Consider the following 23,225-nt stretch of genomic DNA (forward strand, 5'->3'; position numbering starts at 1 on the left):
GTGAGTACATACCATATTTGTCTTTCTGAGTCTGGGTTACCTCACTCAGGATGATTTTTTCTAGATCCATCCATTTGTCTGCAAACCTCCTGATGTCATTGTTTTTCTCTGCTGAGTAATATTCCATTGTGTATATGTGCCACAATTTATTTATCCATTCTTCAGTTGAAGGGCATCTGGGTTGTTTCCAGGTTTTGGCGATTACAAACAATGCTGATATGAACATAGCTGAGCAAGTGCTCTTGTGGTATGAATGAGCATTTCTTGGGTATATGCCCAGGAGTGGTATAGCTGGATCTTGGGGGAGATTGATTCCCAACTTTCTAAGAAAATGCCATATTGATTTCCAAAGTGGTTGTACAAGCTTGCATTCCCACCAGCAGTGGAGGAGAGTTCCCCTAGTTCCACATCCTCTCCAGCATAAAGTATCTTCAGTGTTCTTGATCTTAGCCATTCTGACAGGTGTAAGGTGGTATCTCAGAGTTGTTTTGATTTGCATTTCCCTGATGAATAGGGATGTTGAGCAATTCCTTAAATGTCTTTCAGCCATTTGAGTTTCCTCTGTTGAGAATTCTCTGTTTAGTTCTAAAGCGCATTTCTCAATTGGACTGTTGGTCATTTTGATATCTAATTTCTTGAGTTCCTTATATATTCTGGATATCAGTCCTCTGTCAGATGTGGGGTTGGTGAAGATCTTTTCCCATTCTGTAGGCTGTCGCTTTGCCTTGTTGACCGTATCCTTTGCTCTACAAAAGCTTCTCAGTTTCAAGAGGTCCCATTGATTGATTGTTTGTCTCAGTGTCTGTGCTACTGGTGTTATATTCAGGAAGTGATCTCCTATGCCAATGCGTTCAAGACTACTTCCTACTTTCTCTTCTAGCAGGTTCAGAGTAGCTGTATTTATGTTGAGGTCCTTGATCCACTTGGACTTAAGTTTTGTGCACGGTGACAGATATGGATCTATTTGCAGCCTTCTACACATTGATATCCAGTTATGCCAGCACTATTTGTTGAAAATGCTTTCTTTTTTCCATTGTACACTTTTGGCTTCTTGATCAAAAATTATATGTTCATAGGTGTGTGGGTTAAGGTCAGGGTCTTCAATTCGATTCCATTGGTCCACATGTCGGTTTTTATGCCAATACCAAGCTGTTTTTATTTCTGTAGCTCTATAGTAGAGCTTGAAGTCAGGGATTGTGACTACTCAGCAGAGAAAAACAATGACATCATGAGGTTTGCAGGCAAATGGATGGATCTAGAAAAAATCATCCTGAGTGAGGTAACCCAGACTCAGAAAGACAAATATGGTATGTACTCACTCATAGGAGGATACTAGATGTGGAACAAGGATGACTGGACTGCTACACACATCACCAGTGAGGCTACCTGGAAAATGGGACCCCAAGAAAGACACAGAGAAATGGAAGAGATCTACATGAACAGCCTGGACATGAAGGGGAGCGATGAAGGGCAAGGGTCGAGGGAAAGATAGCAGGAGATCCTAGCTGGATCAAGAAAAGAGAGGGAGAACAAGGAATAGGAGACCATGGTAAATGAAGACCACATGAGAAAAGTAAGAAACAAAGAGCTAAAGAGGCCCACAGAAATCCACAAAGATACCCCCACAAAAGAATGCTGGCAATGGTCGAGAGACAGCCCGGACTGACCTACTCTGGTGATGGGATGGCCAAACACCCTAATAGTTGTGCCAGAAACCCCATCCAAGGACTGATGAATCTGGATGCAGACATCCACGGCTAGGCCCCTGGTGGAGCACTGGGAGTCTAATTAGTGAAAAAGAGGAGGGCTTATATGAGCGAGAATTGTTGAAACCAAGGTTGGATAAAGCACAGGGACAAATAGCCAAATGAATGGAAACACATGAACTATGAACCAAAGGCTGAGGGGCCCCCAACTGGATCAGGCCCTCTGAATAGGTGAGGCAGTTGATTGGCTTGATCTGTTTGGGAGGCATCTAGGCAGTGGTACTAGATCCTGGGCTCATTGCATGAGTTGGCTGTTTGAAACCTGGGACTTATGCAGGGACGCTTGGCTCAATCTGGGAGGAGGGGACTGGACCTGCCTGGACTGAGTCTATCAGGTCGATCCCAGTCCTCGGGGGAGACCTTGATCTGGAGGAGGTGAGAATGGGGGCTGGGCTGGGGGGAAGGGGAGAGGGGCAGGAAGGGAGAGAACAAGGGAATCTGTGGCTATTATGTAGAACTGAATAGTATTGTAAAATAAATACAAAAAAAAAAGAAAGATGATGTAGAAAATCTGTGACTTGGAGATAGTGCTAATGAAATAATAGAGAATGAATAGACCATAAATTTTCATGATATAATAGAGAATAGACCAGAAATATCTGGGGTTTTAAATTACCGCCATGTAGAAGAGTTTTGTTTGTTTGTTGAATCTGTTGCGATAGCTAAAAAGATTATCACTTAAACATGACTCATTGGTTCCTGCAATGAGAAATTAAGTGGATAGTGGGAACATAATGGAAACCAAGAACATTAGAGAATGTGAATCTGTATTTAATTATCAGACTTGAATTTAGAGATCTGGGACTTGAAGTGTTTCTAAGACTTGTTAGTGGATATGACAAGAATCTATTTTTTGCACACAATACATTGTGATCATAATCTTTCCTTCCTCCAGCTCCTCCCAGATACTACTGAAATCTCTACCCAACTCTCTTGATGTTGTTTTTCTCTCCCTCTTTCAAAAACAAATAGCAACAAAGAAAGAAACAAGCAAAAAAAATCCAATAAAACAAAATTGTCAAAGCAGAACACTGAATACACAAATAATATGGAGTCCATTTTGGGTTGCCCAGATTCTCCTAGGCATGGGGCCATGTCTGAAATATGCTTAACATACCCAGGGACACCTCACTGGTAAAAACTGATTTTCCTTTTCCTTTCCAGTATGTATCAATTGCAAATAGCCTATTTGTTAGAGTTGGGACTTTGCGTCCACTTCTATTTGTCAGTGCTAGGATTTTTGTCTGAGTTAAATTTGTGTAGGTTTGGTGTGTATTGTCATAGTCCCTTTGAGTTCCTATATGTATCTGGAAGACACTGTTCCCTAGGATTAACCTATCACCTGTGACTCTTACAATCTTTCTAGCTCCTCTTTTGTGCAGATCCTTGAGCCTTGAATAGAGGGATTAGACAAATACATCCCATTTACTACAGAGTGATCCAAAATGACTGGGATTTTAAAACCAATTTCTAGCAGAAAATAAATTTGGGGGTTTATCAATATATAAAGGAATATTAGTTAGGTTTACTATTGCTATGATGAAAGAAAAAAAAAACATGACTAAAAGCAACCTGAAGAAGAAAGGGTTTATTTGACTCATATAACCTGAGTGACATGTCACCAAAGGAAGCCAAAGGCATGAACACAGATTGGGCAGACACATGGAAAGAAGTAGATGCAGAGGCTATGGAGGAATATAAATTACTGGCTTGCTCTTCATGGCTCCCTCAAACTGCTGTCAGATAGAACCCAAAAGCACATGCCTTTTGGTTTCCTCACATGCTATGGGCTGAATCTTCCCCTATCAATCACTAACTCAGAAAATGTCCTACAAAATTGCCTGCCTACCGCCCAAACTTATGTACGCATTTTCTCAGCTAAGATTACCTCCTCACTGAGAACTCCAGGTTGTTGCAAATTGACAAAATAAAAAGCTAGCCTACATGAAAGCTTACTAATATCTGAGAGACAATTATGAGGTCAACAAATATTACATCACATATTAAGAATAAGAAGCTCATGTTGCACAGAAGGTCCCTGTGATGGGAATTCTCTAAGGAGACATTTCAGAGCTTGAGAGAAAAAAGAATTACATTGTGTAGTTAGTTGCAGGAAGCAAAAGAAGACTTCTATCAGAGTGCAGCCAACCAAATCTCTGTAGCTTCTCAGGGTGACTACTGACTTACTGAGTATTCATCAACATTTACTCTGACATCTGAACATTCTTACCAGATTTATAGAAACTTCTGTCCATGCCTAAGTGTGATGATGACTTTATACTACACTAATAAGTGTGAATTATAGAAAATACTAAATTATTTCCCCCAGAGACACAATATGCTCTCTTTAAAGTCATCTTCCAAGTAGTTAAGAAGAATAATTAATTTCTAAGATCTAAATCTAGTGAATCTTAAAAATAATAATCACTGGATTAAATCCAATATATTTCCAGGAAATAAGTAGATTGAATAGAAATCTAACCCAGCTAATGCTAGGAAAGAAATAATTGATTTATATTACTGTCAGCTAAAATTATTTTAGATTGTCTACTTTTAATTACAACAGCATTAGTTAAATGGTTTTATGTATGTATAAAATAAAAACAAATGTGAAATCAGATTATTTTTGGCATCATGATCAATGCCTTAAGATCTGACAGTAATTTTGCAATGAAGGTAAAAGGAAAATTTGATGGAAATGTCCTATGGAAAAGTATCTTTGCCAGGTTCAAATTTAAATAGTAGGGTTGTCTGTTTAGTAACAGTTACATAAAGGTTCTTCCAAATTCAGTAATTTATGATAAAGAAACAGCAGTAATTTCTAAACCATACCTTCCCTACTGATAATGTGGTAAGAGCCATGTCTGTTGAAGTCAGAGGCATCTTTTAGCACAGACTCTGAAACAACAGCTATATGAGTACCATTATAGATATAGAAATTCATTTTTAAAATTATTATGCTTAATTATGATTACCCGATAACAGGACCATAAATTTGCCGCATATACCCTAGACTTGATATTATAAATTTGTTCCTAAATTTTATCCTTTACTTTCTTGACATCCTCAAATTATCTATTGCTCCCATAGTAAAAAGGTGAATCTTCAGTGTCAACAGGATTTAGAATCACTATAGGAACATTTTCTGGGCATGCCTAGGCAGGTCATTCCAGAAATATATAACTGAGGGGAGAAGACCCTCCCTGGGCACTGTGCCATGGGCTGAAGTACAGGCCTGAATGCACAGGAAAAAGTGAGCTCCTCCCTCCTCACTTGACTTGACATTAGATGGAAGTGCCTGCCTGTGTCACATTCCTGCTATATCAGTGAGAGATGCTCACATTGCCGTCTCTGCCATGGTTGCTGTCCTTTCTACAGAGACAAGGTAAACCCTTCCTTCCTTATTTGCTTTGTACACAGAGTGACACACTGAACCGGAGTACACACATGTATATATCAGTCCATGGATGAGTAATTTTTGGTAAAAGGTAATTATTTAAGAGATTTCATTGCAATGTGATTTAATTATTGAAATATTTTTTAAATGTGTTTCAGTAATTCTTTTCATATATAATATAGTATCTAAATCACTGGATCCCAACCTGTGGGTCATGAAAAATCCCTATGCAAGCATCACATATCAGATATCCTGCATATAACATAACTACATCACAATTTAGAACAGTAGCCAAATTTCAGTTATGAAGTCACAGCAAGAATAATTTTATGGTTGGGTGTCACCACAACATAAGAAACTGTATCAAAGGGGTTTGCAGCATTAGGAAGGTTGAGAACCACTGTTCTAGATTCTTAGGGAAAATAACTACAGACTTGAATAGGAAAAATAAATATCTCAGCAACTGTCTCACTTAACGAGAGGGCCTGGTCCAGTTCCATGGGGGCTCATGCACCGAGACCTGTCCTTGGTGTATGAGCTGCCTTTTTGGAACCTCGGGCCTATGCTGAGACACTATGATCAGCCTTGGTGCAGGGAGGAGGGCACTGGACCTGCCTCAACTGAATCTACCAGGCTGGACTTAATCCCTAGGGGAGACCTTGCCTTGGAGGAGGTGGGAATGGGAGGTGGATTGGTGGGGAAGGCTGGGAAGTGGGAAGAAATATTTAATTAAAAAAATCTTAATAACTTTCACATTCTATGTATTGTCATGATTTCCACTGTATTTTTATAATATAAAGGGCACCAAGCTTTATTAATTATCCTTCAATTATGCATGCCTCTTTTCCTGATTTATCATTTTATCCCTTTCTTTTGACTTGTTCTTAAAAGCTTTGGATAATTCAGAGCTTTCTTTCAACTGTCCTTAAAACTTATTGGTTTTTCCCCATTATTGCTCATGCAATGACTCCATCCACTAAATCTATTGACTTCATTCGGAGGATCATGAGTCTACTCATTTGATTGCTCATTCTGAAACCAGGGCAAATCACTATTCTCTCACCTGAATTGCTACATTAATAGAATTTACTTCTATATGGTCTTCTACTCATGTTCCCTGTAATTATTTCTTCCTTCTGCAATGACTATTTTAAATTTTAAATCAGATTTCATATTGTCTCCTGCCTTCTACCTTCCATCTCTTTTGCATTATACCTTAAATAGAGCTTGTTGCTCAGTGTGACTGGTTGGAATGGATGATCCCGTGGATACCTAGGTCTTAATGTAATTACTTTCTAACTCTCCTTTGCCTTTTACTATCGAGCTTAGTCCTCTCTACAACTCTGAATATGTTGCTTCTGACAAAACAACAATATTACAGTATTAACTACAAGAAATTTCTCTTAGAAGTCTTTCTCCCTTTTGATGTTCAAATACTCAATTCAATGAAACTCTGTCATGTGTTTCTCTCATTTTTATTATTTTTATCACTATTTCTATAACATTCTTCCTTTACTCATTTCCTCCTTTTCTCTCTCCATCCCTTTCTCCTTCCTTTAATAATGTAAAAAACAAAAGTTCACAACAACTTTTTCTATTTAGTAACTTGAAAACATTTAATCAATCTTTTTGTATGCTCATTATCAATAGATTTTATTGTGTGATTCAAGTTCAAGGACATATGTGTGTTGTATAAATTTAATAGTTGGTAACTGTTTGATTCCCCCCCACACACACACACACATACACACACAATCAGAATGTAGTATTCTACAGAATTTTCCTGTAATTTCAGGTATGGGAAGTTTTGTTTAAATTGCAGAAAGAAAAATATGCTAAGAAAGTCGGACTGAAGCAGAGCCATGCTTTGTTGTTTTACAGAGTGATATTGAAACTCTGAGTAGTTAAATTGTCTTTCTAGAGAGAGAGAGAGTTCAGAGAACATGGTGATGTCACCCTAGTCTTCTTTACCTTCATGCCAAGACAATCTCATATTTGACTATCTGCATCCTTCAATGGTGATCAAAGTACACTATATTTATAATTGTATGAAATTAATTATGAATTGTATGTTCATACAAACTGTGAAGCTCTTACCCATGTTTTGCTTCATCCCAATATTTCTAGTCTTTCCAATGAACAAATATAATTCTAGAGCCAATTCAGTACAATTAAATAAGAGTAGAAATAAAAAAAGAATTATGAGTAAGAAAAAAACACAATGTCAAAATGAACATGAGTCTATAAAGTGAAGTTCTTTATTTCTGAAGTAGTATGATCTTGTTGGAAGCCTTAACCTAAAATGAAATATATATTTTCAATGCAATTACACCATAAGGAACAAATATATGTTAACATAAGGAAAAAATTATGAAGAGTTGAATTAATATTCACAAGGATGACTAGATAGAAGTTGTAAGATGTGAGATGAGAATGTACAGATTTAAGAATCATAGCACAGATTAGAGATTCAATTCAAGTGCATTCTAACTTAGTGGAATGTAAAGAAACACAGTGGCTGCTTGACTATTTCTACTGTATAAACCAGTTCATACCACTAAAGTGGTTTCCAATATGACCAGTAGCCTGCAGTATACACATTGCTCAAATATGAGTTTTAGCAGTTGCGAACACTTAGTTGCAATAGCCTGTAAAACAAGCAATATTTTAACAATAAAATTCTAATCAATATGTGTTAATGAGGTGTGTGGAACCTGTACACATTTTAAAAACTTTGCAGAGAATCATGATGCATGCTCTATATCGATCCCAATTTAAGGTTTAAAAATGCCAAAAATATAAATGAAATACATCTGAATCATCTTTCTGTACTAAAAACTTCAGGCAAAGTTCCTATAATGGGGCTTTAAAATCTTTGTCTTCTGAGTGATCCATTGAAATATATCTGCCATAAACCTTTTTATATTATCTTTATTTCTGTCATAATTGATAGTTTTGAATTTCCATGTAGTTTAATAATAGGTTGAATAAAACTCTTAAAATCCTATAACACAAATTGTTTAAATTTTATATATTGTTTAAAATAGAATGAATAGAAATTATTTAGTAAAAACTGTCTTTATAACTATATTATGATCCACATTTAATTATGTTTATTATTTTCTCATAATATCAGTCTTATGGCTATGAAATGGAGGATATGTGTATTGTATATTTATATTTAGTGAAAAATCATTAAAGTTATTTTTTATTCATTTTTCAGAGGAAGTACTTCTTATTAAAATAATAATGTGAGAAATGTACTCCAAATCAATGATTGCTTCTAATGGTACTTAAACAAAGTCACAAACCATTGTAAATTCACATAAAGAAGCCAAGTGGCTTTCTTTTAAAACAAGTGTCGGTGTGACATTTTTATCTTCAGTGGTTTTGTCAACTTGACTTTGTATCATATGAAAGTAATAGTCTCCTGGAAAGCTGTGAATTGTTTATTTTCAAGATTTTATGAAACATGGCAGCTTAGCCAGAATCTTCAGGAAGTTCCAGGAGTGTGGCTTATTGCAAACTGGGTGTGGGAAATGAAAAAAAATCACTCATCTTTGGCTTCTTAATTCAGTCTATTCTCATGCAAACTTAAATTTATATGCTTAGTCTTAACTTGTCTGACATTTAACCATTTTCATAATTAAGTAAAATGCAACAATCTTTATTGTTTGCTATTTCCACTGTTTTCCTTATTTTTCTTCTACAAAAGACCTGGCTTACTCAATTTTCAGCACCACTTTATGGGGGAACTAAGTGCATTTGATGAAAAAATTACGTCCTTTTTGCTTTCCTTGAGGTTTAGATGAGACACTGATTTCTTTCACTGTTTATAACAAAAAATCCTGTTCACTTTTGGTTATTTTTTTTCCTGACCTGATCCCCAACTTTAAATTCCAGGTATATACTCAATCAGGTGTATGTGGCAGATGCCACATTTGTGTTACCAAGAAAACAGGCAGGGCCTGTGTTGATATCTCAGTGTATTAATCATGGTTCTCTAAGTAGGATGAAAGAAGAGAATATACACATATGTTAAAGGGGGCTTTATTTGAATGATTTACGTACAATACACCATGGCGTTCAACATTGGCTGTCTCACACAGTAGAGGTTCAGAATCCTGTAGTTTCTCAGTCCACAAAGCTGGTTGTCTCAGCACCCTACATTGGCATTGAATCCAAGGAAAAATAATAGTATTCAGTCCACATTGGAAGTTGGAAGAGTTGGTTTGAGAACCAGTGAAGCAATTCTGAAGCAGAATAATAGAATAGATTAACATGCCATCAAGAGTGAAGGCGGGCAGACAAGAGGAAAAGTTTTCTTCTTCAGTACTGTTACCAGAAGGTGACGCCCATATTTAGAATGGACCTTCCTACTTTAATATTCTGATTAAGATAATTCCTAACAGCAGTGCCCTTGATCTAGTTAAATCCACATCCAGCCAAACCAAGATTAATAATCATAATTGGCAAAGTTCTTGTTTCACGATAATGAAGAGCTTGTGGCACAGAACTCATCTAATAAAAACAAACACAAACAACAACAAAGAGAAAAGCAGGACATGGGGGTAGGTTAATTGTCACCCTGGCTCTATGGAGTACAAAATATAAGACGCAAAGAGCTTGCTGGCCATCAATTTTAGTCTAATTGGTGACACTCGGGTCGGTAAAAAAGCCCGTGTTAAAGAATGGATGTCAGCAAAGCACGGGACACTGAGCCTAGGCAGGTCCAAGCCCCTTCCCACTGCATCAAGGTTGTACAAGGCGTCACACCACAGGCACCAGATTCCCAGAAGCCTGCCCGTGCACCAGAGACAGATCCCAATCCCCCTGCCTGGGTGCCCCCCAAACAGTTCGAGCCAAACAACCGTGTTCCATATCCAGAGGGCTGCTGACTAGCCATTTGAGACCTTGATTTGGGGGGTGTGGGGATGCGGGGTGGCTTGGGAGAGAGGGCTGATGGGTGGGAGGAGGGAGGAGGGAGGAGAGGGGGTCTGTGGGTAGTATGTGGAGTGAGTAGAAAATTTCTTAATAAAGAAAAATGAAAGAAAAAAAGAATATGGATGTCATTACTTATGGTAACATCCAAAGTAATCCTTTGGCCTCTATGTGTGCATGCACAGAACGAAGACACTCATCAACATAGATAAAAATATAAATGTGCAAGCATCTTCAATACACACACACACACACACACACACACACATACATGCACACACATAAAAAAAGTGCCATATTGTAATCACCCTGATTCACTCTGGTATCACAAAAAAGTGATAATTTTTAGAAAACATCATAAATGGAGTCCATCAGGCAGTGATCGGGCTACCTATGGTACTTTTCCAGGATGTCTGTTATCTGTCCTTTTTTCTCTCCTAGCTTTGATTTCTTCAATTGCACAAGTCACACTATGTCTGTGCTTTTGATTTTTCTAATAGTGTGCCAATTGCCCCAGGACTATGTTCCTATGTACTACCACCTACATATACTGGATACACTTAATTCCTGGCTCTCCGGCTGGCAGCCTGCTGTTTGCTTGGGCTTCTCTATGCAAGCTGTCTGCACCTTTGAGGTTCATCTAACTGTCATTTCAGCCACCTGCAGTTAAAAGCCTTCTTTTCAAATTGCCTCATGTATTTGGGCATCAGTTTGAGTGATTTACTTATTTTTCCTCACATAATCCTTACAGTCCAGGGTTACAGATCCTGTGTGATGACTATCCCCATTCTGTCATTGATATTACCATGGATTTGACTTCATTGTTTCTCCTTTAGATGTCAGTGATGATTTTGAGAGGTAACTTGATCAGTGTCACACAGCAGAGGTGGGGACGCATTAGTAAGTGACTTCATTTTAAGAACTACTATGGCAAATCATCTCAGATTTGGCACCTTAAAGTATCAGAAATATATTTTCTCAGTGGGTAGAAGTCAAAAGCCTGTAATCAAGATGTCTTGGTTTTCTTTTTTCTGTACACTGGAGGCAAATCTATTCCATTTGCCTGATAGCGTTGGTGGATACTAGCTAAGAACATCACTCTTTTCCCCCCTCAGTCATCATGTGGCCATCATATGTGTTAGCTTTCTGGGCCTCTGTACCCTATTTTAATTTGTTTCTCCTTTAAAGTCAGTAATTATTATGCTTAGTGTTCACATTTTCTAAGAGGATGTCAACTATCTTAGGATAAAAGGTGCACATGTCTTCTAGGAAAATACAACTCAACCTATTAAAAAGCCTGACTTCCAGTTGCAGGCTAAGTCACCAATACAAAAACCGTATGGCAATGTTTTACTCGAGGATTCCCTTTCCAAGACTGGTGCTGGGGTTCACCACATGGTTTCATTGCATTTATTTCACATGCAAAACTCTGTGTCTGTAGACTTGATTTCAAACAATGCTTAGCAAGAATTTATAGAAAATCTGTAATGTCACAAAATCATCCTGTCAAAACAAATTAAGTCAGGTGGTCCCCTGTTTATAATATTTTTTCTCTTCCCTCATCGACCTCTAGAATGCCACCCTGTAAGATGCATAATGGTAACTAGAGACACACTTGATTTACAAGCTGATAGAATTCACTAACTAAGCATAAAACTCTCAGCATATATTGAACAAATCCTAATACACAGGGTGATTTATTCAATAGACTTTCCATTCAAATTTGTACAAGCATATTGCCCTTTAGAATCTGTAAGTAACCTTACACACATGTGTGTCTTCTCTGGTATGAGTCTCCTATGTACAGTTTTTGTTTATCTTCTATCACTTTGTGAGGCCATGGTCTTATTAACTACCACTCTTCAATTAAATAACTGTTCTCATTAAATAAAAAGTGTGTTACTACTTGTTACATATTTAGTACCACTTTTCCAACTGGAATTTTGTGCATATTAGTCTTTTCTTTTGAGACAAATTCAAGCCTCTTATGTAAAATGCATAATAGCATCATTAGAGCTATTTAACCCATTTGATTATGCACTCAAGGACTCAAAGGCTAAAATACGAATAGAAAATATGATCCAAATATATTATCTAAAGCAAATATGTATATATTACTAGGTAGTATGTTCTTAGTTATCAGAGAAGAAAATGTCTTATATAAATTGAGAAATAAATGAGCTTATTCCTAGATCTATAGTTATAAAGAACTGTATCAGTATTTCATTATCTTTCGTTTACTTCATAATAGAGCAATTTTTATAAGGTATAAAAGTAGAGCAGACAGAGCTGAGCCTATATAATTTAATATAGTGTATTTTTACTGGTGTTCTTTGGTTACACAAAAGCAATATAGTATCCTTCCTAGGTGGAAAAATCAGGAAAGAGACTTCTGAACATTTTCCGTCCTAAGAACACGTGCAGAGTGATAGCAACAGATGGAACTTTACCAGCTATGATGTGCTGTGGAATATTCTCTGTACACTGTGACTATGTATTACTCTCATTGTTTGATAAAAAGCTGACTGGCCAATAGCTGAACAGGATAAAATTAGGCAGAAAAGCCAAACTGAGAAGGATGGGATGAGGAAGGGTGGAGTCAGAGAGTTCCTAAGCAGACACAGAGAGAGCAAGATGGGCACGTGGTATTGAGAAAAGGTACCAAGCTATGTGGCAAAGTATGGATAAGAAATATTGGTTAATTTAAGTGTAAGAGTTAGCTAGTAACAAACCCGAGCTATTGGCTGAGCATTTATAATTAATATAAGCCTGTGTGTGGTAATTTGGGAAGCAGCTGCTGATTATTTGGGAGCAAGCAGTCCAGACACGAAAACTCCACCTACAATGACTATTCCATACAAGGCAGTTTTGTACAGTACACAGAGGGCCTTTATCTTGACTCCAAACTTTAAGTGACTTTTGTTTAGTAAGGAAATTAGATTTTAATATTATACATATCCTTAATTGTGTACTGATAGTTTATGATTTGTTAATTCCTTACAGTAATTAATCGATTTCATATTTATGTCTATGTATGAATCTATACACATTCATTTGGTCACAAGAAAACTCATTCAATAAAAACAAACTTATTTGCAGTTAGTTTTGCACTGGTCAAATATTTGAACTTGACAGCCAATCTGTAATCATAGTTTTTTTTGCTTCTATAACATTTGTAAAATGTTAAAGAATATTAAAGCAAAACCAAAGGCAAATCCTGGATCTTGCATAAAATGTTTCAACACACAGAAAAATTAAAAGGCAATAAGGAACATTTTTGGGAAATGGAAGCTGAGAACATGAGACTAGCAAAGACGTGATAGGGAATGATTTTAAAACAAGAAGTACAATTCAAATTTGACACACCATTCCATGAAGGGTAGATAAAGCTCTTCATCTGATTTTGTGACAAGTCAAAATCTTTTCTAAAAGTTTTGGGTTCCCTTCAATCTTTTTACCTTGTTGTTACTTTGTCCTCTGAGTATTGAAATCAGTACTTCCCAAATTAAGAGCATGTTAGGAATGTAGGTCCTCATTTACCTAATTGCAGAGAAAATTAATTTACAGCAATTTTTCCCCCAAAGCAATTGCAAGAATGAAAATTATACATCCAGAAAAGCTGTGGTTCAGGAATTTTTAAAGGAGAATGGAAAAATAGTCTTGTTAGTGGAACTGGAAACCATTAACATCAACTCATTTAACAACTAGAACTTATTGATTATTTTATTCAAATAATGACTTGGAAAGACAGAATATTCTGGTGCACACATGATCAGATTTAATTAACTGAGCTTTAAGCGCTAATAGTCATGAATCAAGCAGGTTTGGAGAGCAGTTACATAATATTTTGTTTCAATATCTGACTTATTTCAGTTGCAGAATGTCTCATTTTTAATGCACATTGTCACAGAAGGCAGGCTTTACTCTTGTAGACTGAGTGACATTTCATTGGGTATTTGTGTTACATTTCTTATCTAGCCACTGACAAATAATTTAGTTGTTTCCATGACTAATCTGTAACAAATATTGTAGGTTTAAGCATGGAGAAGTAAGAAATATGTAAACAGGATCACAGTGCCTAATACAGTAGGTGCTAAATATATAGTAATGAATACTTAAATTTAAATTATTCATTGGGATGAGTTGAAAGAGGAAAAATATGTTCAAAATATTTTGTCTACAATTTTTAAATAGTAAAAATTAATGAGATATTCATTGCAGCCTTGAAAGTAGTCAAGATACAAAATCAACTTATAGTTCCATCAATGGATGGGTGAGTGAAGAATATATAGTTCTTACAAAATGGGATGTAATTTAAAGTTAAACCTAAGGAGAATCATTTTATCTGTGACAACACAGAAGGCATTATTTGGACTAAATAGTCCAAAACAGACAGACAATAAATTAAATGAAAAGTATCATTCAATTATGAGATTTACAGACTAATTGTAATGGAAGAACCTCCTGCAGAATGGTGGTTACCAAGAAGACTAAGGAGGCATTTGTCAAAGTGATGAGAATTTATTTTGTGCAGTGATTTTGTGCAGAGTGAATAATCTCTTTAGCTCTAAAGTAGATAAGATCACTGTAGTTAACAATAATGTTGTTTTTATTTAAATTTCACTTGCAGAACATTTTTTGCCTTACAGAAAGGAATATTTTAGGTAAGCAAAATAATTCGATCATGGAGATTATTCTTGATGCCTAAGTATAGCAAGACATTTTATAATACATCAATATATAGGACTTTATTAAATTATACATGAATAATAAGGGGTAAATAAAATTGCTTGTCAATAATAATAATAAATAATAATAATAATAATAATAATAATGTAACTATTTTAAATAAATATTCACAGGGCCCTCCACTGAACTCTCATAATTCATATAGTACTGTATTTTTGGTTCCATTACTTTGCAATGGATTGTTTTACCACAAATTTAGCTTCTTAATATAAATTTAGTATTGTACCCCTTCATTTGGCCAGAGAACCTTGATATGACCAATTAACCAAGTGCATACTCATCAGGGGACTGGTTATGGAAATCTGGGCCTACTACCCTTCTTTGATTGCTAACAACAATTGTTTTCTTGTGGTTCCTGGACAAAGGTCTTGTATTTGTAGTCATAAATGGTTGCCCTCAGGTTATACTACATAGTTGCTCCCTGACAGGATTGAAGAACCTTCTATGAAGAGTAGAATGTAAGTAGTTGGAAGAGTACTTGTCATGCATTTTTCTCAGCTAGAGTGTTTGAGATGGAAGATCAACCCTAAGTCTGCATCATTTGAGGTGAGAAGACCCATTGTAAATTTGGTCTACACCTTCTGGTTGCAGCACAGTTAAAATGACATGAAGGAAGGAAGCCTGTGCTTTTTGCCTGTTTGCCTTCACTTTCCCTGGCAAGTTTATTGACCCTGTTTCCAACTCATTCCTTCCCTGGTGTTTAAACCTACTTCTTCAGGATCTTAATGAATACTGAAAACTGGCCACTCTACAGGATTTACCTGGAACTCTCTCCATTACTAGTTCCTTCTGTCAGTTCTATTTCTTTAAAGTATCCTCACTAATGCAGTACATTCAAGGCCATCCTGTGATACAAAAGGGCACTGACTCAAAACATCAAATGAACCTTATATGTATTGAATTCCCATAATAAGGTATACCTCTCCTATAGCTCTTCAGCTTATAGCTATAGCTAGCTCTTTTTTTAAACAAAGAGTTCATGTGACAAAATCATGACCAGTTTTAAGTTCAACTAAAAAGACACAGCTTCACAGCTTACAAAGTAAAATCTATTGTGTTGTTATAAGCTCAGTATTCTGTAGGGTGGAGATAAATAGCAGAATGAATTACTTAAGGACAAACTTACACTGCTAACATGTGGAGAGGTTTAGTCTATAACTGGAAATTCCCAAAAGCATAAATGAAACAGTAAAATAAAATATTAGGAACTTGTGGTTAAAACTCGATGCCACTTTTCTAATTCAGCTCATTTTATTTCGTAACTGCATTTTAGATACTTATCATAATATCTAAAATAAGGATTTCTATCTCACCCCTCATCAAAGAAACTTTTGAAGCAAATGAACATCAGCCATTACAAAAATCAACAACTGATCAAAATGATGAGAACAACTATGAGATACCCAACCCGAACCGATGCCTCCATAACATGTCTATACCAAAAGGCTTAGAGAACATCACAATATGAGATCTTGACAATATGTTTGCCTATACAGGATCTACACAGTACTTTATTTCAGCAGATTGAGATCCCAGCGTAGATCAGGTAAAAGAGTGAACCTTTGAAAGGCCTCACCTCAACACGAATAGTTGTAGCACTTAATGGCTGCTGAATTAGGGTGATTATTCTTCTCCAGGGATAAAATTCCTGAAAGGTTATCCAGTTCCAAGTGTTAAGCCCTAAACACATGCAAATACTAAATATACTCTACAAGTGACATTCATATATACATTTCTGTATAGATATGATTGACATATATACCAGTCAATTCATATGTGAACTTCTCAAAGTAATTTAAACCCACAAAAAAAGATCTATGTCCAAGCCTTTGTATGAAGAAAATTTGCTTCAGGGATGGCTAGCACTAATTAATAAAAGTTTTGAAAGAAGAGACATAATATCATTTGATCATGTTATCATCTAACCATGGTCTCAGATAAAGCTTAATAAAGTATCACATTCTACATTTTAGAGATACTTTCAAATTTCCTTGTAATTCTACATTCTATGTGGGTACCATGTTATGGGACAGAACAAGGGACCTAGGGTTCTTTGATGACCTTCAAAATGTTTGAGAAGAAACGTTAGTATTTTGCTGTTGTTGTTGGTTTATTTATTTATTTATTTAATTACATATCAGCCACAGATTTCCCTGTCCTCCCTCCTCCCTCCCCCCCCCCCCCCCCCCGCTCCCCGCAGCCCACCCACGCCCCCATTGCCATCTCCTCCAGGGCAAGGACTCCCTTGGGGATTCAGCTCAACCTGATAGATTCAGTCCAGGGAGGTCCAGTCCCTCCTCCCAGGATGCATAAAGTGACCCTGAATAGGCCCCAGGTTCCAAAAAGCAAGCTCATGCACTAAGGACAAGTCCAGGTCTCACTGCCTGGGTGCTTCCCAAACAGATCAAGCTAATCAACTGTCTCACTTATCCAGAGGGCCTGATCCAGTTGGGGGCTCCTCAGCTATTGGTTCATAGTTCATGTGTTTCCACTCGTTTGGCTATTTGTCCCTGTGGTTTTTCCAGTCTTGGTCTCCACAATAGACTGCTGGCAATGGTTGTGAGAAAGCCTGAACTGACCTACTCTGGTGATAGGATGACCAAACACCCTAACTGTTGTGCTAGATACCTCAACCAGTGACTGAGGGAAGCAGATGCAGAGATCCACGGCCAGGCCCCAGGTAGAGCTCCACCAGTCCAAGAGGAGGGGTTGTATGAACAAAACGTTAGTATTTTACAGAAGAAAAGAAATTGATACAGAATGAGAAATAGCATCCACATCCTTAACCATAGGCAGGAGCAAAGCCAACACTGATTTTAAAATGATTTAAAGACGTGTGTCCCTGTGGATGTTTTATGGACTAAAATGATGTTGTTCCTTTCCAAACAGATACTATACAACAATTCATTCTGCTGTATGGGTATTCCAGAGCTTTTAATCTAATAAGCCTACATTCCAGGCAGGAATGCACCCAGGTCCCATTACTCCACTTCTTTAATGGTTGATTTGGGTGGGTAAGTCACTGCACAAATGTACCCCCAGAGGTTCCCTGAGGATGAGCCATGCAAGCTTGCATTTTCACTTACTGACAAAATAATAAAAAAAGAGATGACACCATGCATCCTATTTCTGCTTTCACATACACATTTGGTAAGAATTAAGGGAGTGGCAACTCACTGGCTTGCCCTAAACATTGTGTGTGAGCACACTCATTGTCCTACATCACTCAAAAGCATTCATTTCCTAATCAATTTCAATAGAACAACTAATTGCCTGTCATAATTCCTCCAGAGCTTCCTATGAGATTGCAGGAACATAAGCACAGTACAAATGGCACTCTAAAGAAAAGGGCATGCGAGTAGCAAATAGAAACTTAATGGGGGAAGAAATGCCAAAAAGAAAGAAGAGAGTCTTTTCCAAGATAAGTCAACATCATTGTTACTATGCAACAGACTGTGCCTATGCAGTCCTACTCTTGTTCTAAAGGAAAATATGCATGAAAATCGTGGAGAGCTGTTATCTATACCTCATTTTGTGAGTTCACGCCTACATATGCTTAAGGAATCATAAAGAACACAGAGTATTTGCTGCCTTTTGATCATTGGGAAACCACTTTAAATCATGGGCATATCTAATCTATCCAAACTATGATGGTGATCTCAAAGTATAGCATGTTATGTAGGCGATTGAGTAGCTTGCTGGGGTTTGCTAATATTTTTAAATTTGAAATCAGTAATAGAGAGAGGACAATACACATGGGAGAAGAGAGAAATTTTAAGCTAAAATTATAACTACATGCAATACCAAATGGTCTCCTTAACCTTTTGACACTTTAATTGTGGAGCCATTTTTCACTGAGATGGCAAACATTTTTCCATATGCATAATGCAGTCTATGTTAATGTATATTGATTACACAGTAATGGGATGCCAGGGTGTTGGAATTTTACCATAGTGACCATAGAAGGTATCTGTTTTCTTTCTCTCGTTGTTTATAAATGAAAGAAAGATGATATGTTTTGGCAACATGTCTTTCTAGCATATGAACTCTAGTATTAACAGGTTAAAGAGACATGGTTTAACAATGGAAAATCTAGGAAGCAGCTACATCAACAGACTTGTAAGTCTTTCACCTCTGCATTGGGATGCTGCAAGGAAATCAATATTTCCTTTCAGTGGAATGATCTAGCTGCTTATGAGAAATTTACATCTGCCTGACAGGCACTTTGTAAGGTCTGGTTCACCTGGGTCACAAGAGTCCAGATAATTTGCATCTTGAGCAATTTCTCTCTGTCCTTTGCCTGCTACGACAGAAAGAAGATTGAACCTGGCCATAAAGGGGAACTCATTATGTCTCACCTGAGAAGAGTAATTTTGTAGGTGTTCTGACAGAGCAAGAGTATCACACAGTGATGATATTTCCTCACAGAAACCTCAGATCCATGCCTCCATGAAGAAATGGAAAAAAACATACACAGGGGCACACTCAAAACTGTTGAGCTGTCATTCACCAAATATAAATGGTATGTCCTATCAAGGACACTGAATAATGAATTCAGATGGATATATAGATCACTTGCCAACAAATATACAGGAGGTAAAATATTTAGGTCACCTCTCAAAAAAGTAAACTCTTCTATATTTTAGTCTGACCTTTAAAACTTACAAGATATGAATATAAAATAAAATTTATACTATGCAATAATGAAAATTCTCATAATGTAACTTTCTAATAATCAACTAAGCACAAGAAATATATATAAATAGCAAGAAGGCAATTCTGAACTATTTATAATTGAAAGTAAAATTTGATAGCACTAATTACAGGTAAAATTTGAGTGAACCTATTTGAATTGGACTTGTTTCTTGGGCATCTTTCCAAACATGTATTGGGCAAAAGTTTAAAAAGCATTTTAGTTTAATGTTTTCTCTCCAACTTAAGATTATAGTGGAATTCACAGTTCTAAAACAAAATGAATATCCCAGTGCTCAAGAAAACTATTTTCTGTGTAAATGGCATGCATTATCACATTTTACTGTGTCATGTTCATGTTAGTAAAGAAAATGGAGGTATAATTTTTAAAGGGGGTTTGCATACCCATTTCTTTTGCTTGCAATATCCTAATTAGGAATGCTTGGGTCAAATACAAATAATAATTCCAAGTGAGTTTTCTCATCACAGCATTCAAGAGCATTCTAGAGTAGCATTTGTCATAGACATCATTCGTAAAGAGAAAATACTTTTACCTCTTTTACATGCATTCTTCAATCACAAGTTTGGCTCTCAATGCAATTAATAATATTTATGGAGCATGTATTATAGAAGAGCTGTCTTATTATGTGCTGAGCAAGCTTTTCCATTAACTAGTATTTGTTGACTGAAACCACTTTGAGGTTTCTGAAGCCAAGATCATAGCTTACTTATGAAAAACTTAGGCAGTGACATGGTTATGGTTCACAGAGTAGAAACTTGTCTCTGTGTGTTGGGTTCCTTAAGGATAATTCTATAGAGCACAAATACTAAGAGAGGAATAATAATGACATTTGTATAAGATCAATGAAAATTAGAAAGTCACTTCCCCCGTGTTATACTATAGATTGTTCTTTTGTACTGTACATATTAATGAGTAAAAGCTCTAAATTTCTCTGCAACCACTCAAAGACCTTTTCTTTCGATAAGTGTCCATCATATGGTACACATAGGTGAGAGAAAATAATGGGCTCAATCTGATAGTCAATTTTCCACAGAAAATATTTATTTAAAGAAGACAAACCAAGCTGGGCGGTGGTGGCGCACACCTTTAATCCCAGTACTCGGGAGGCAGAGGCAGGTGGATCTCTGCGAGTTTGAGGTGAGCCTCGGTTCCAGAGTGAGTTCTAGGAAAAGCTACACAGAGAAACCCTGTCTTGAAAAACCAAAAAAGAAAAAAGAAAAAAAAGAAAAATAAGACAAGCCAAATAAAATATAACATTGATAGTCTTTGTTGCCTGTGCATCTTTTTATTTTATTTTATTTTATTTTACAATATAATTTAATTCTACATATCAGCCACGGATTCCCTTGTTCGCCCCCTCCTGCCCCTCTCCCCTTCCCCCCAGCCCATCCCTCATTCCCACCTCCTCCAGGGCAAAGCCTTCCCCCAGGACTGAGATCAACCTGGTAGACTCAGTCCAGGCAGGTCCAGTCCCCTCCTCCCAGACTGAGCCAAGCGTCCCTGCATAAGCCCCAGGTTTCAAACAGCCAATTCATGCAATGAGCACAGGATCCGGTCCCACTGCCTGGATGCCTCCCAAATAGATCAAGCCAATCAACTGTCTCACCTATTCAGAGGGCCTAATCCAGTTGGGGGCCCCTCAGCCATTGGTTCATAGTTCATGTGTTTCCATTAGTTTGGCTATTTGTCCCTGTGCTTTATCCAACCTTGGTCTCAACAATTTTCGCTCATACAAACCCTCCTGTTTCTCACCAATTGGACTCCTGGAGCTCCACCTGGGGCCTAGCCATGGATCTCTGCATCCAGTTCCCTCAGTCATTGGTTGGGGTTTCTAGCACGACAATTATAGTGTTTGGTCATCCTATCACCAGAGTAGGTCAGTTGAACTGCCTATGCTTCCTAAGGGACACACCTATCTTTTTTGCTGGGTGTTTTCACAAACTACCAGCTTATCATTTTACTTACCAGCAGTAGTTCTGTTAGTCTTTTTAGCATAGATAGAAGAATACTACTTATAATTAAAGCCCCCTTTCAGATGAGGAAGTAACATGGGAATTCATCTGACTAACAGAAATGAGCCTGGAGGACAAAATCCTTTGTCTCAGTGAAGTAAAGTTGCTATAGAAAAAGAGTGTGAGTCAGATAGCTGTGTCAGGAGGTACCCTTTGCCAACTTTAGTGGGAGTAGACTCTTTCTGGGTACATACATTTCTTTCAGAAGATTTTGGCTTTTTTTTTTTTAAAGTTTGTCACAAATGTGCTATGGACATATCTTCATTTCATCTCATAATTGTGGCTCTCCCCAGAGTATTCTCATGCAGTAGTTAGAATTGATTGTCACAGATGAGACATCAATCACCATGAGTGTCCTCTTCCTGTGCCTGCACGACTGCCATCTCCACATCATAGCATTCTTTATAGACTACAAACTGACGTCTAAAAAGCTTACTTTCTCAGTGCTAATGGAGAGCAAGCAGACTGTTTTGGAGCAAAGGCCCTCAGAAGCATTAGCAGACCAGAAAATCTGAATCCATTTTATTGTTTGATGAATTTAAGTGTGAGAGGCCAGGAGGGTTTCCTGGTGGCCCACATCGAGATTGTGAAACAGATTGTACCTTCTGGAAGAGGGCAGCATGGCCCACAGGCACTTCTGTGGACAGGTCGTTTAAAAAAAAAAAAAAGGATACTACAATGGATGACTGTAGGGCAGGGCATTCTACATGTCTCGGTGCCCTGCCATGAGGATTCAGGCCAAGCCCTACAGCTCTGGGTAAACTTCAGAAGCCCTGAAAAGATGTTGGAGTCTCAGTATCAGGAACTGAAAAGTGAAGAGATTCAGAAACCCACAAAAAATGGTGTGACAGTCTGTCATTTCAGGAGAAGCCTAGGAAATAAAGTATAAGGTTTATACTGACAAACCAACCTACTATCTAGGTTTTTAATTAGACCAGGGAGCACAGCATTCCCAGTCCATTCCTCAAGAGCGAACAAGCTTCCTTTATGCCATATCTGGATACTTATTTCTGGCCTGATAATGCTTAGCAAAGGTTAGAGCTCCTCCCACAATGGTGCTTGGCAAAGCTGACAGTTCCCTAGTGGGAAATAAGGACCCTAAAACAAGTCATTTTGTTGTAATTACTGGGGAGCCATTGAGAGAGGCACTTGTCCAACAAGGTCCATTTGTGATTAAGAAGTTTCTCAGGCAAGTCTTGGTTTCAGGAATGAAAAAATAAGGGTTGGTGGGGGGGACCTGGCACTTCTTCAAATTTTACCATTTGGATGGACTGACTTTTCCCCATGATAAATCTTCAAACCTGTCTCAGCTGGTGCTTCTGTACAATGCCACATCAACGTGATAAAATGTGTTTCGTAGTGAGAGCAATCACAATGCCTTGTACATGAGTATAAAGTTGTCAAGGAACAGATTTAATTAATTTTAAAGGGTAAATAAAATCAATAGAAATTATTTTAGTAGCAATCTATGTCAGATATTTCCTGGCACATGCAAATAAACATAATTGTTGACTTAAAAAAATCCACTAGTAACCAATATTTCAAGTATTTCAATACATTAGTTAATTAGAAAGAATAAATATTAAAATGATAATTGTTTGTATTGATGATATTGCAAGCCTTTATATGGTATAATTTTGATCATA

At 37.2% G+C, this 23,225-nt stretch overlaps 1 protein-coding gene and 1 pseudogene across 3 annotated transcripts in view; one reads left to right on the forward strand and one right to left on the reverse strand.

The window, feature by feature from the left end:
- The window catches only part of Cdh12 (cadherin 12), a 993,285-nt gene that overhangs the window by 339,994 nt on the left and 630,066 nt on the right, over positions 1–23,225 (reverse strand). The window lies entirely within an intron of this gene.
- Positions 21,927–23,225, forward strand: part of LOC121822972 (pirin pseudogene) — a 39,950-nt pseudogene continuing 38,651 nt past the window's right edge.

Source organism: Peromyscus maniculatus, chromosome 15, assembly GCF_049852395.1.
Source record: "Peromyscus maniculatus bairdii isolate BWxNUB_F1_BW_parent chromosome 15, HU_Pman_BW_mat_3.1, whole genome shotgun sequence".
NCBI lineage: Eukaryota > Metazoa > Chordata > Mammalia > Rodentia > Cricetidae > Peromyscus > Peromyscus maniculatus.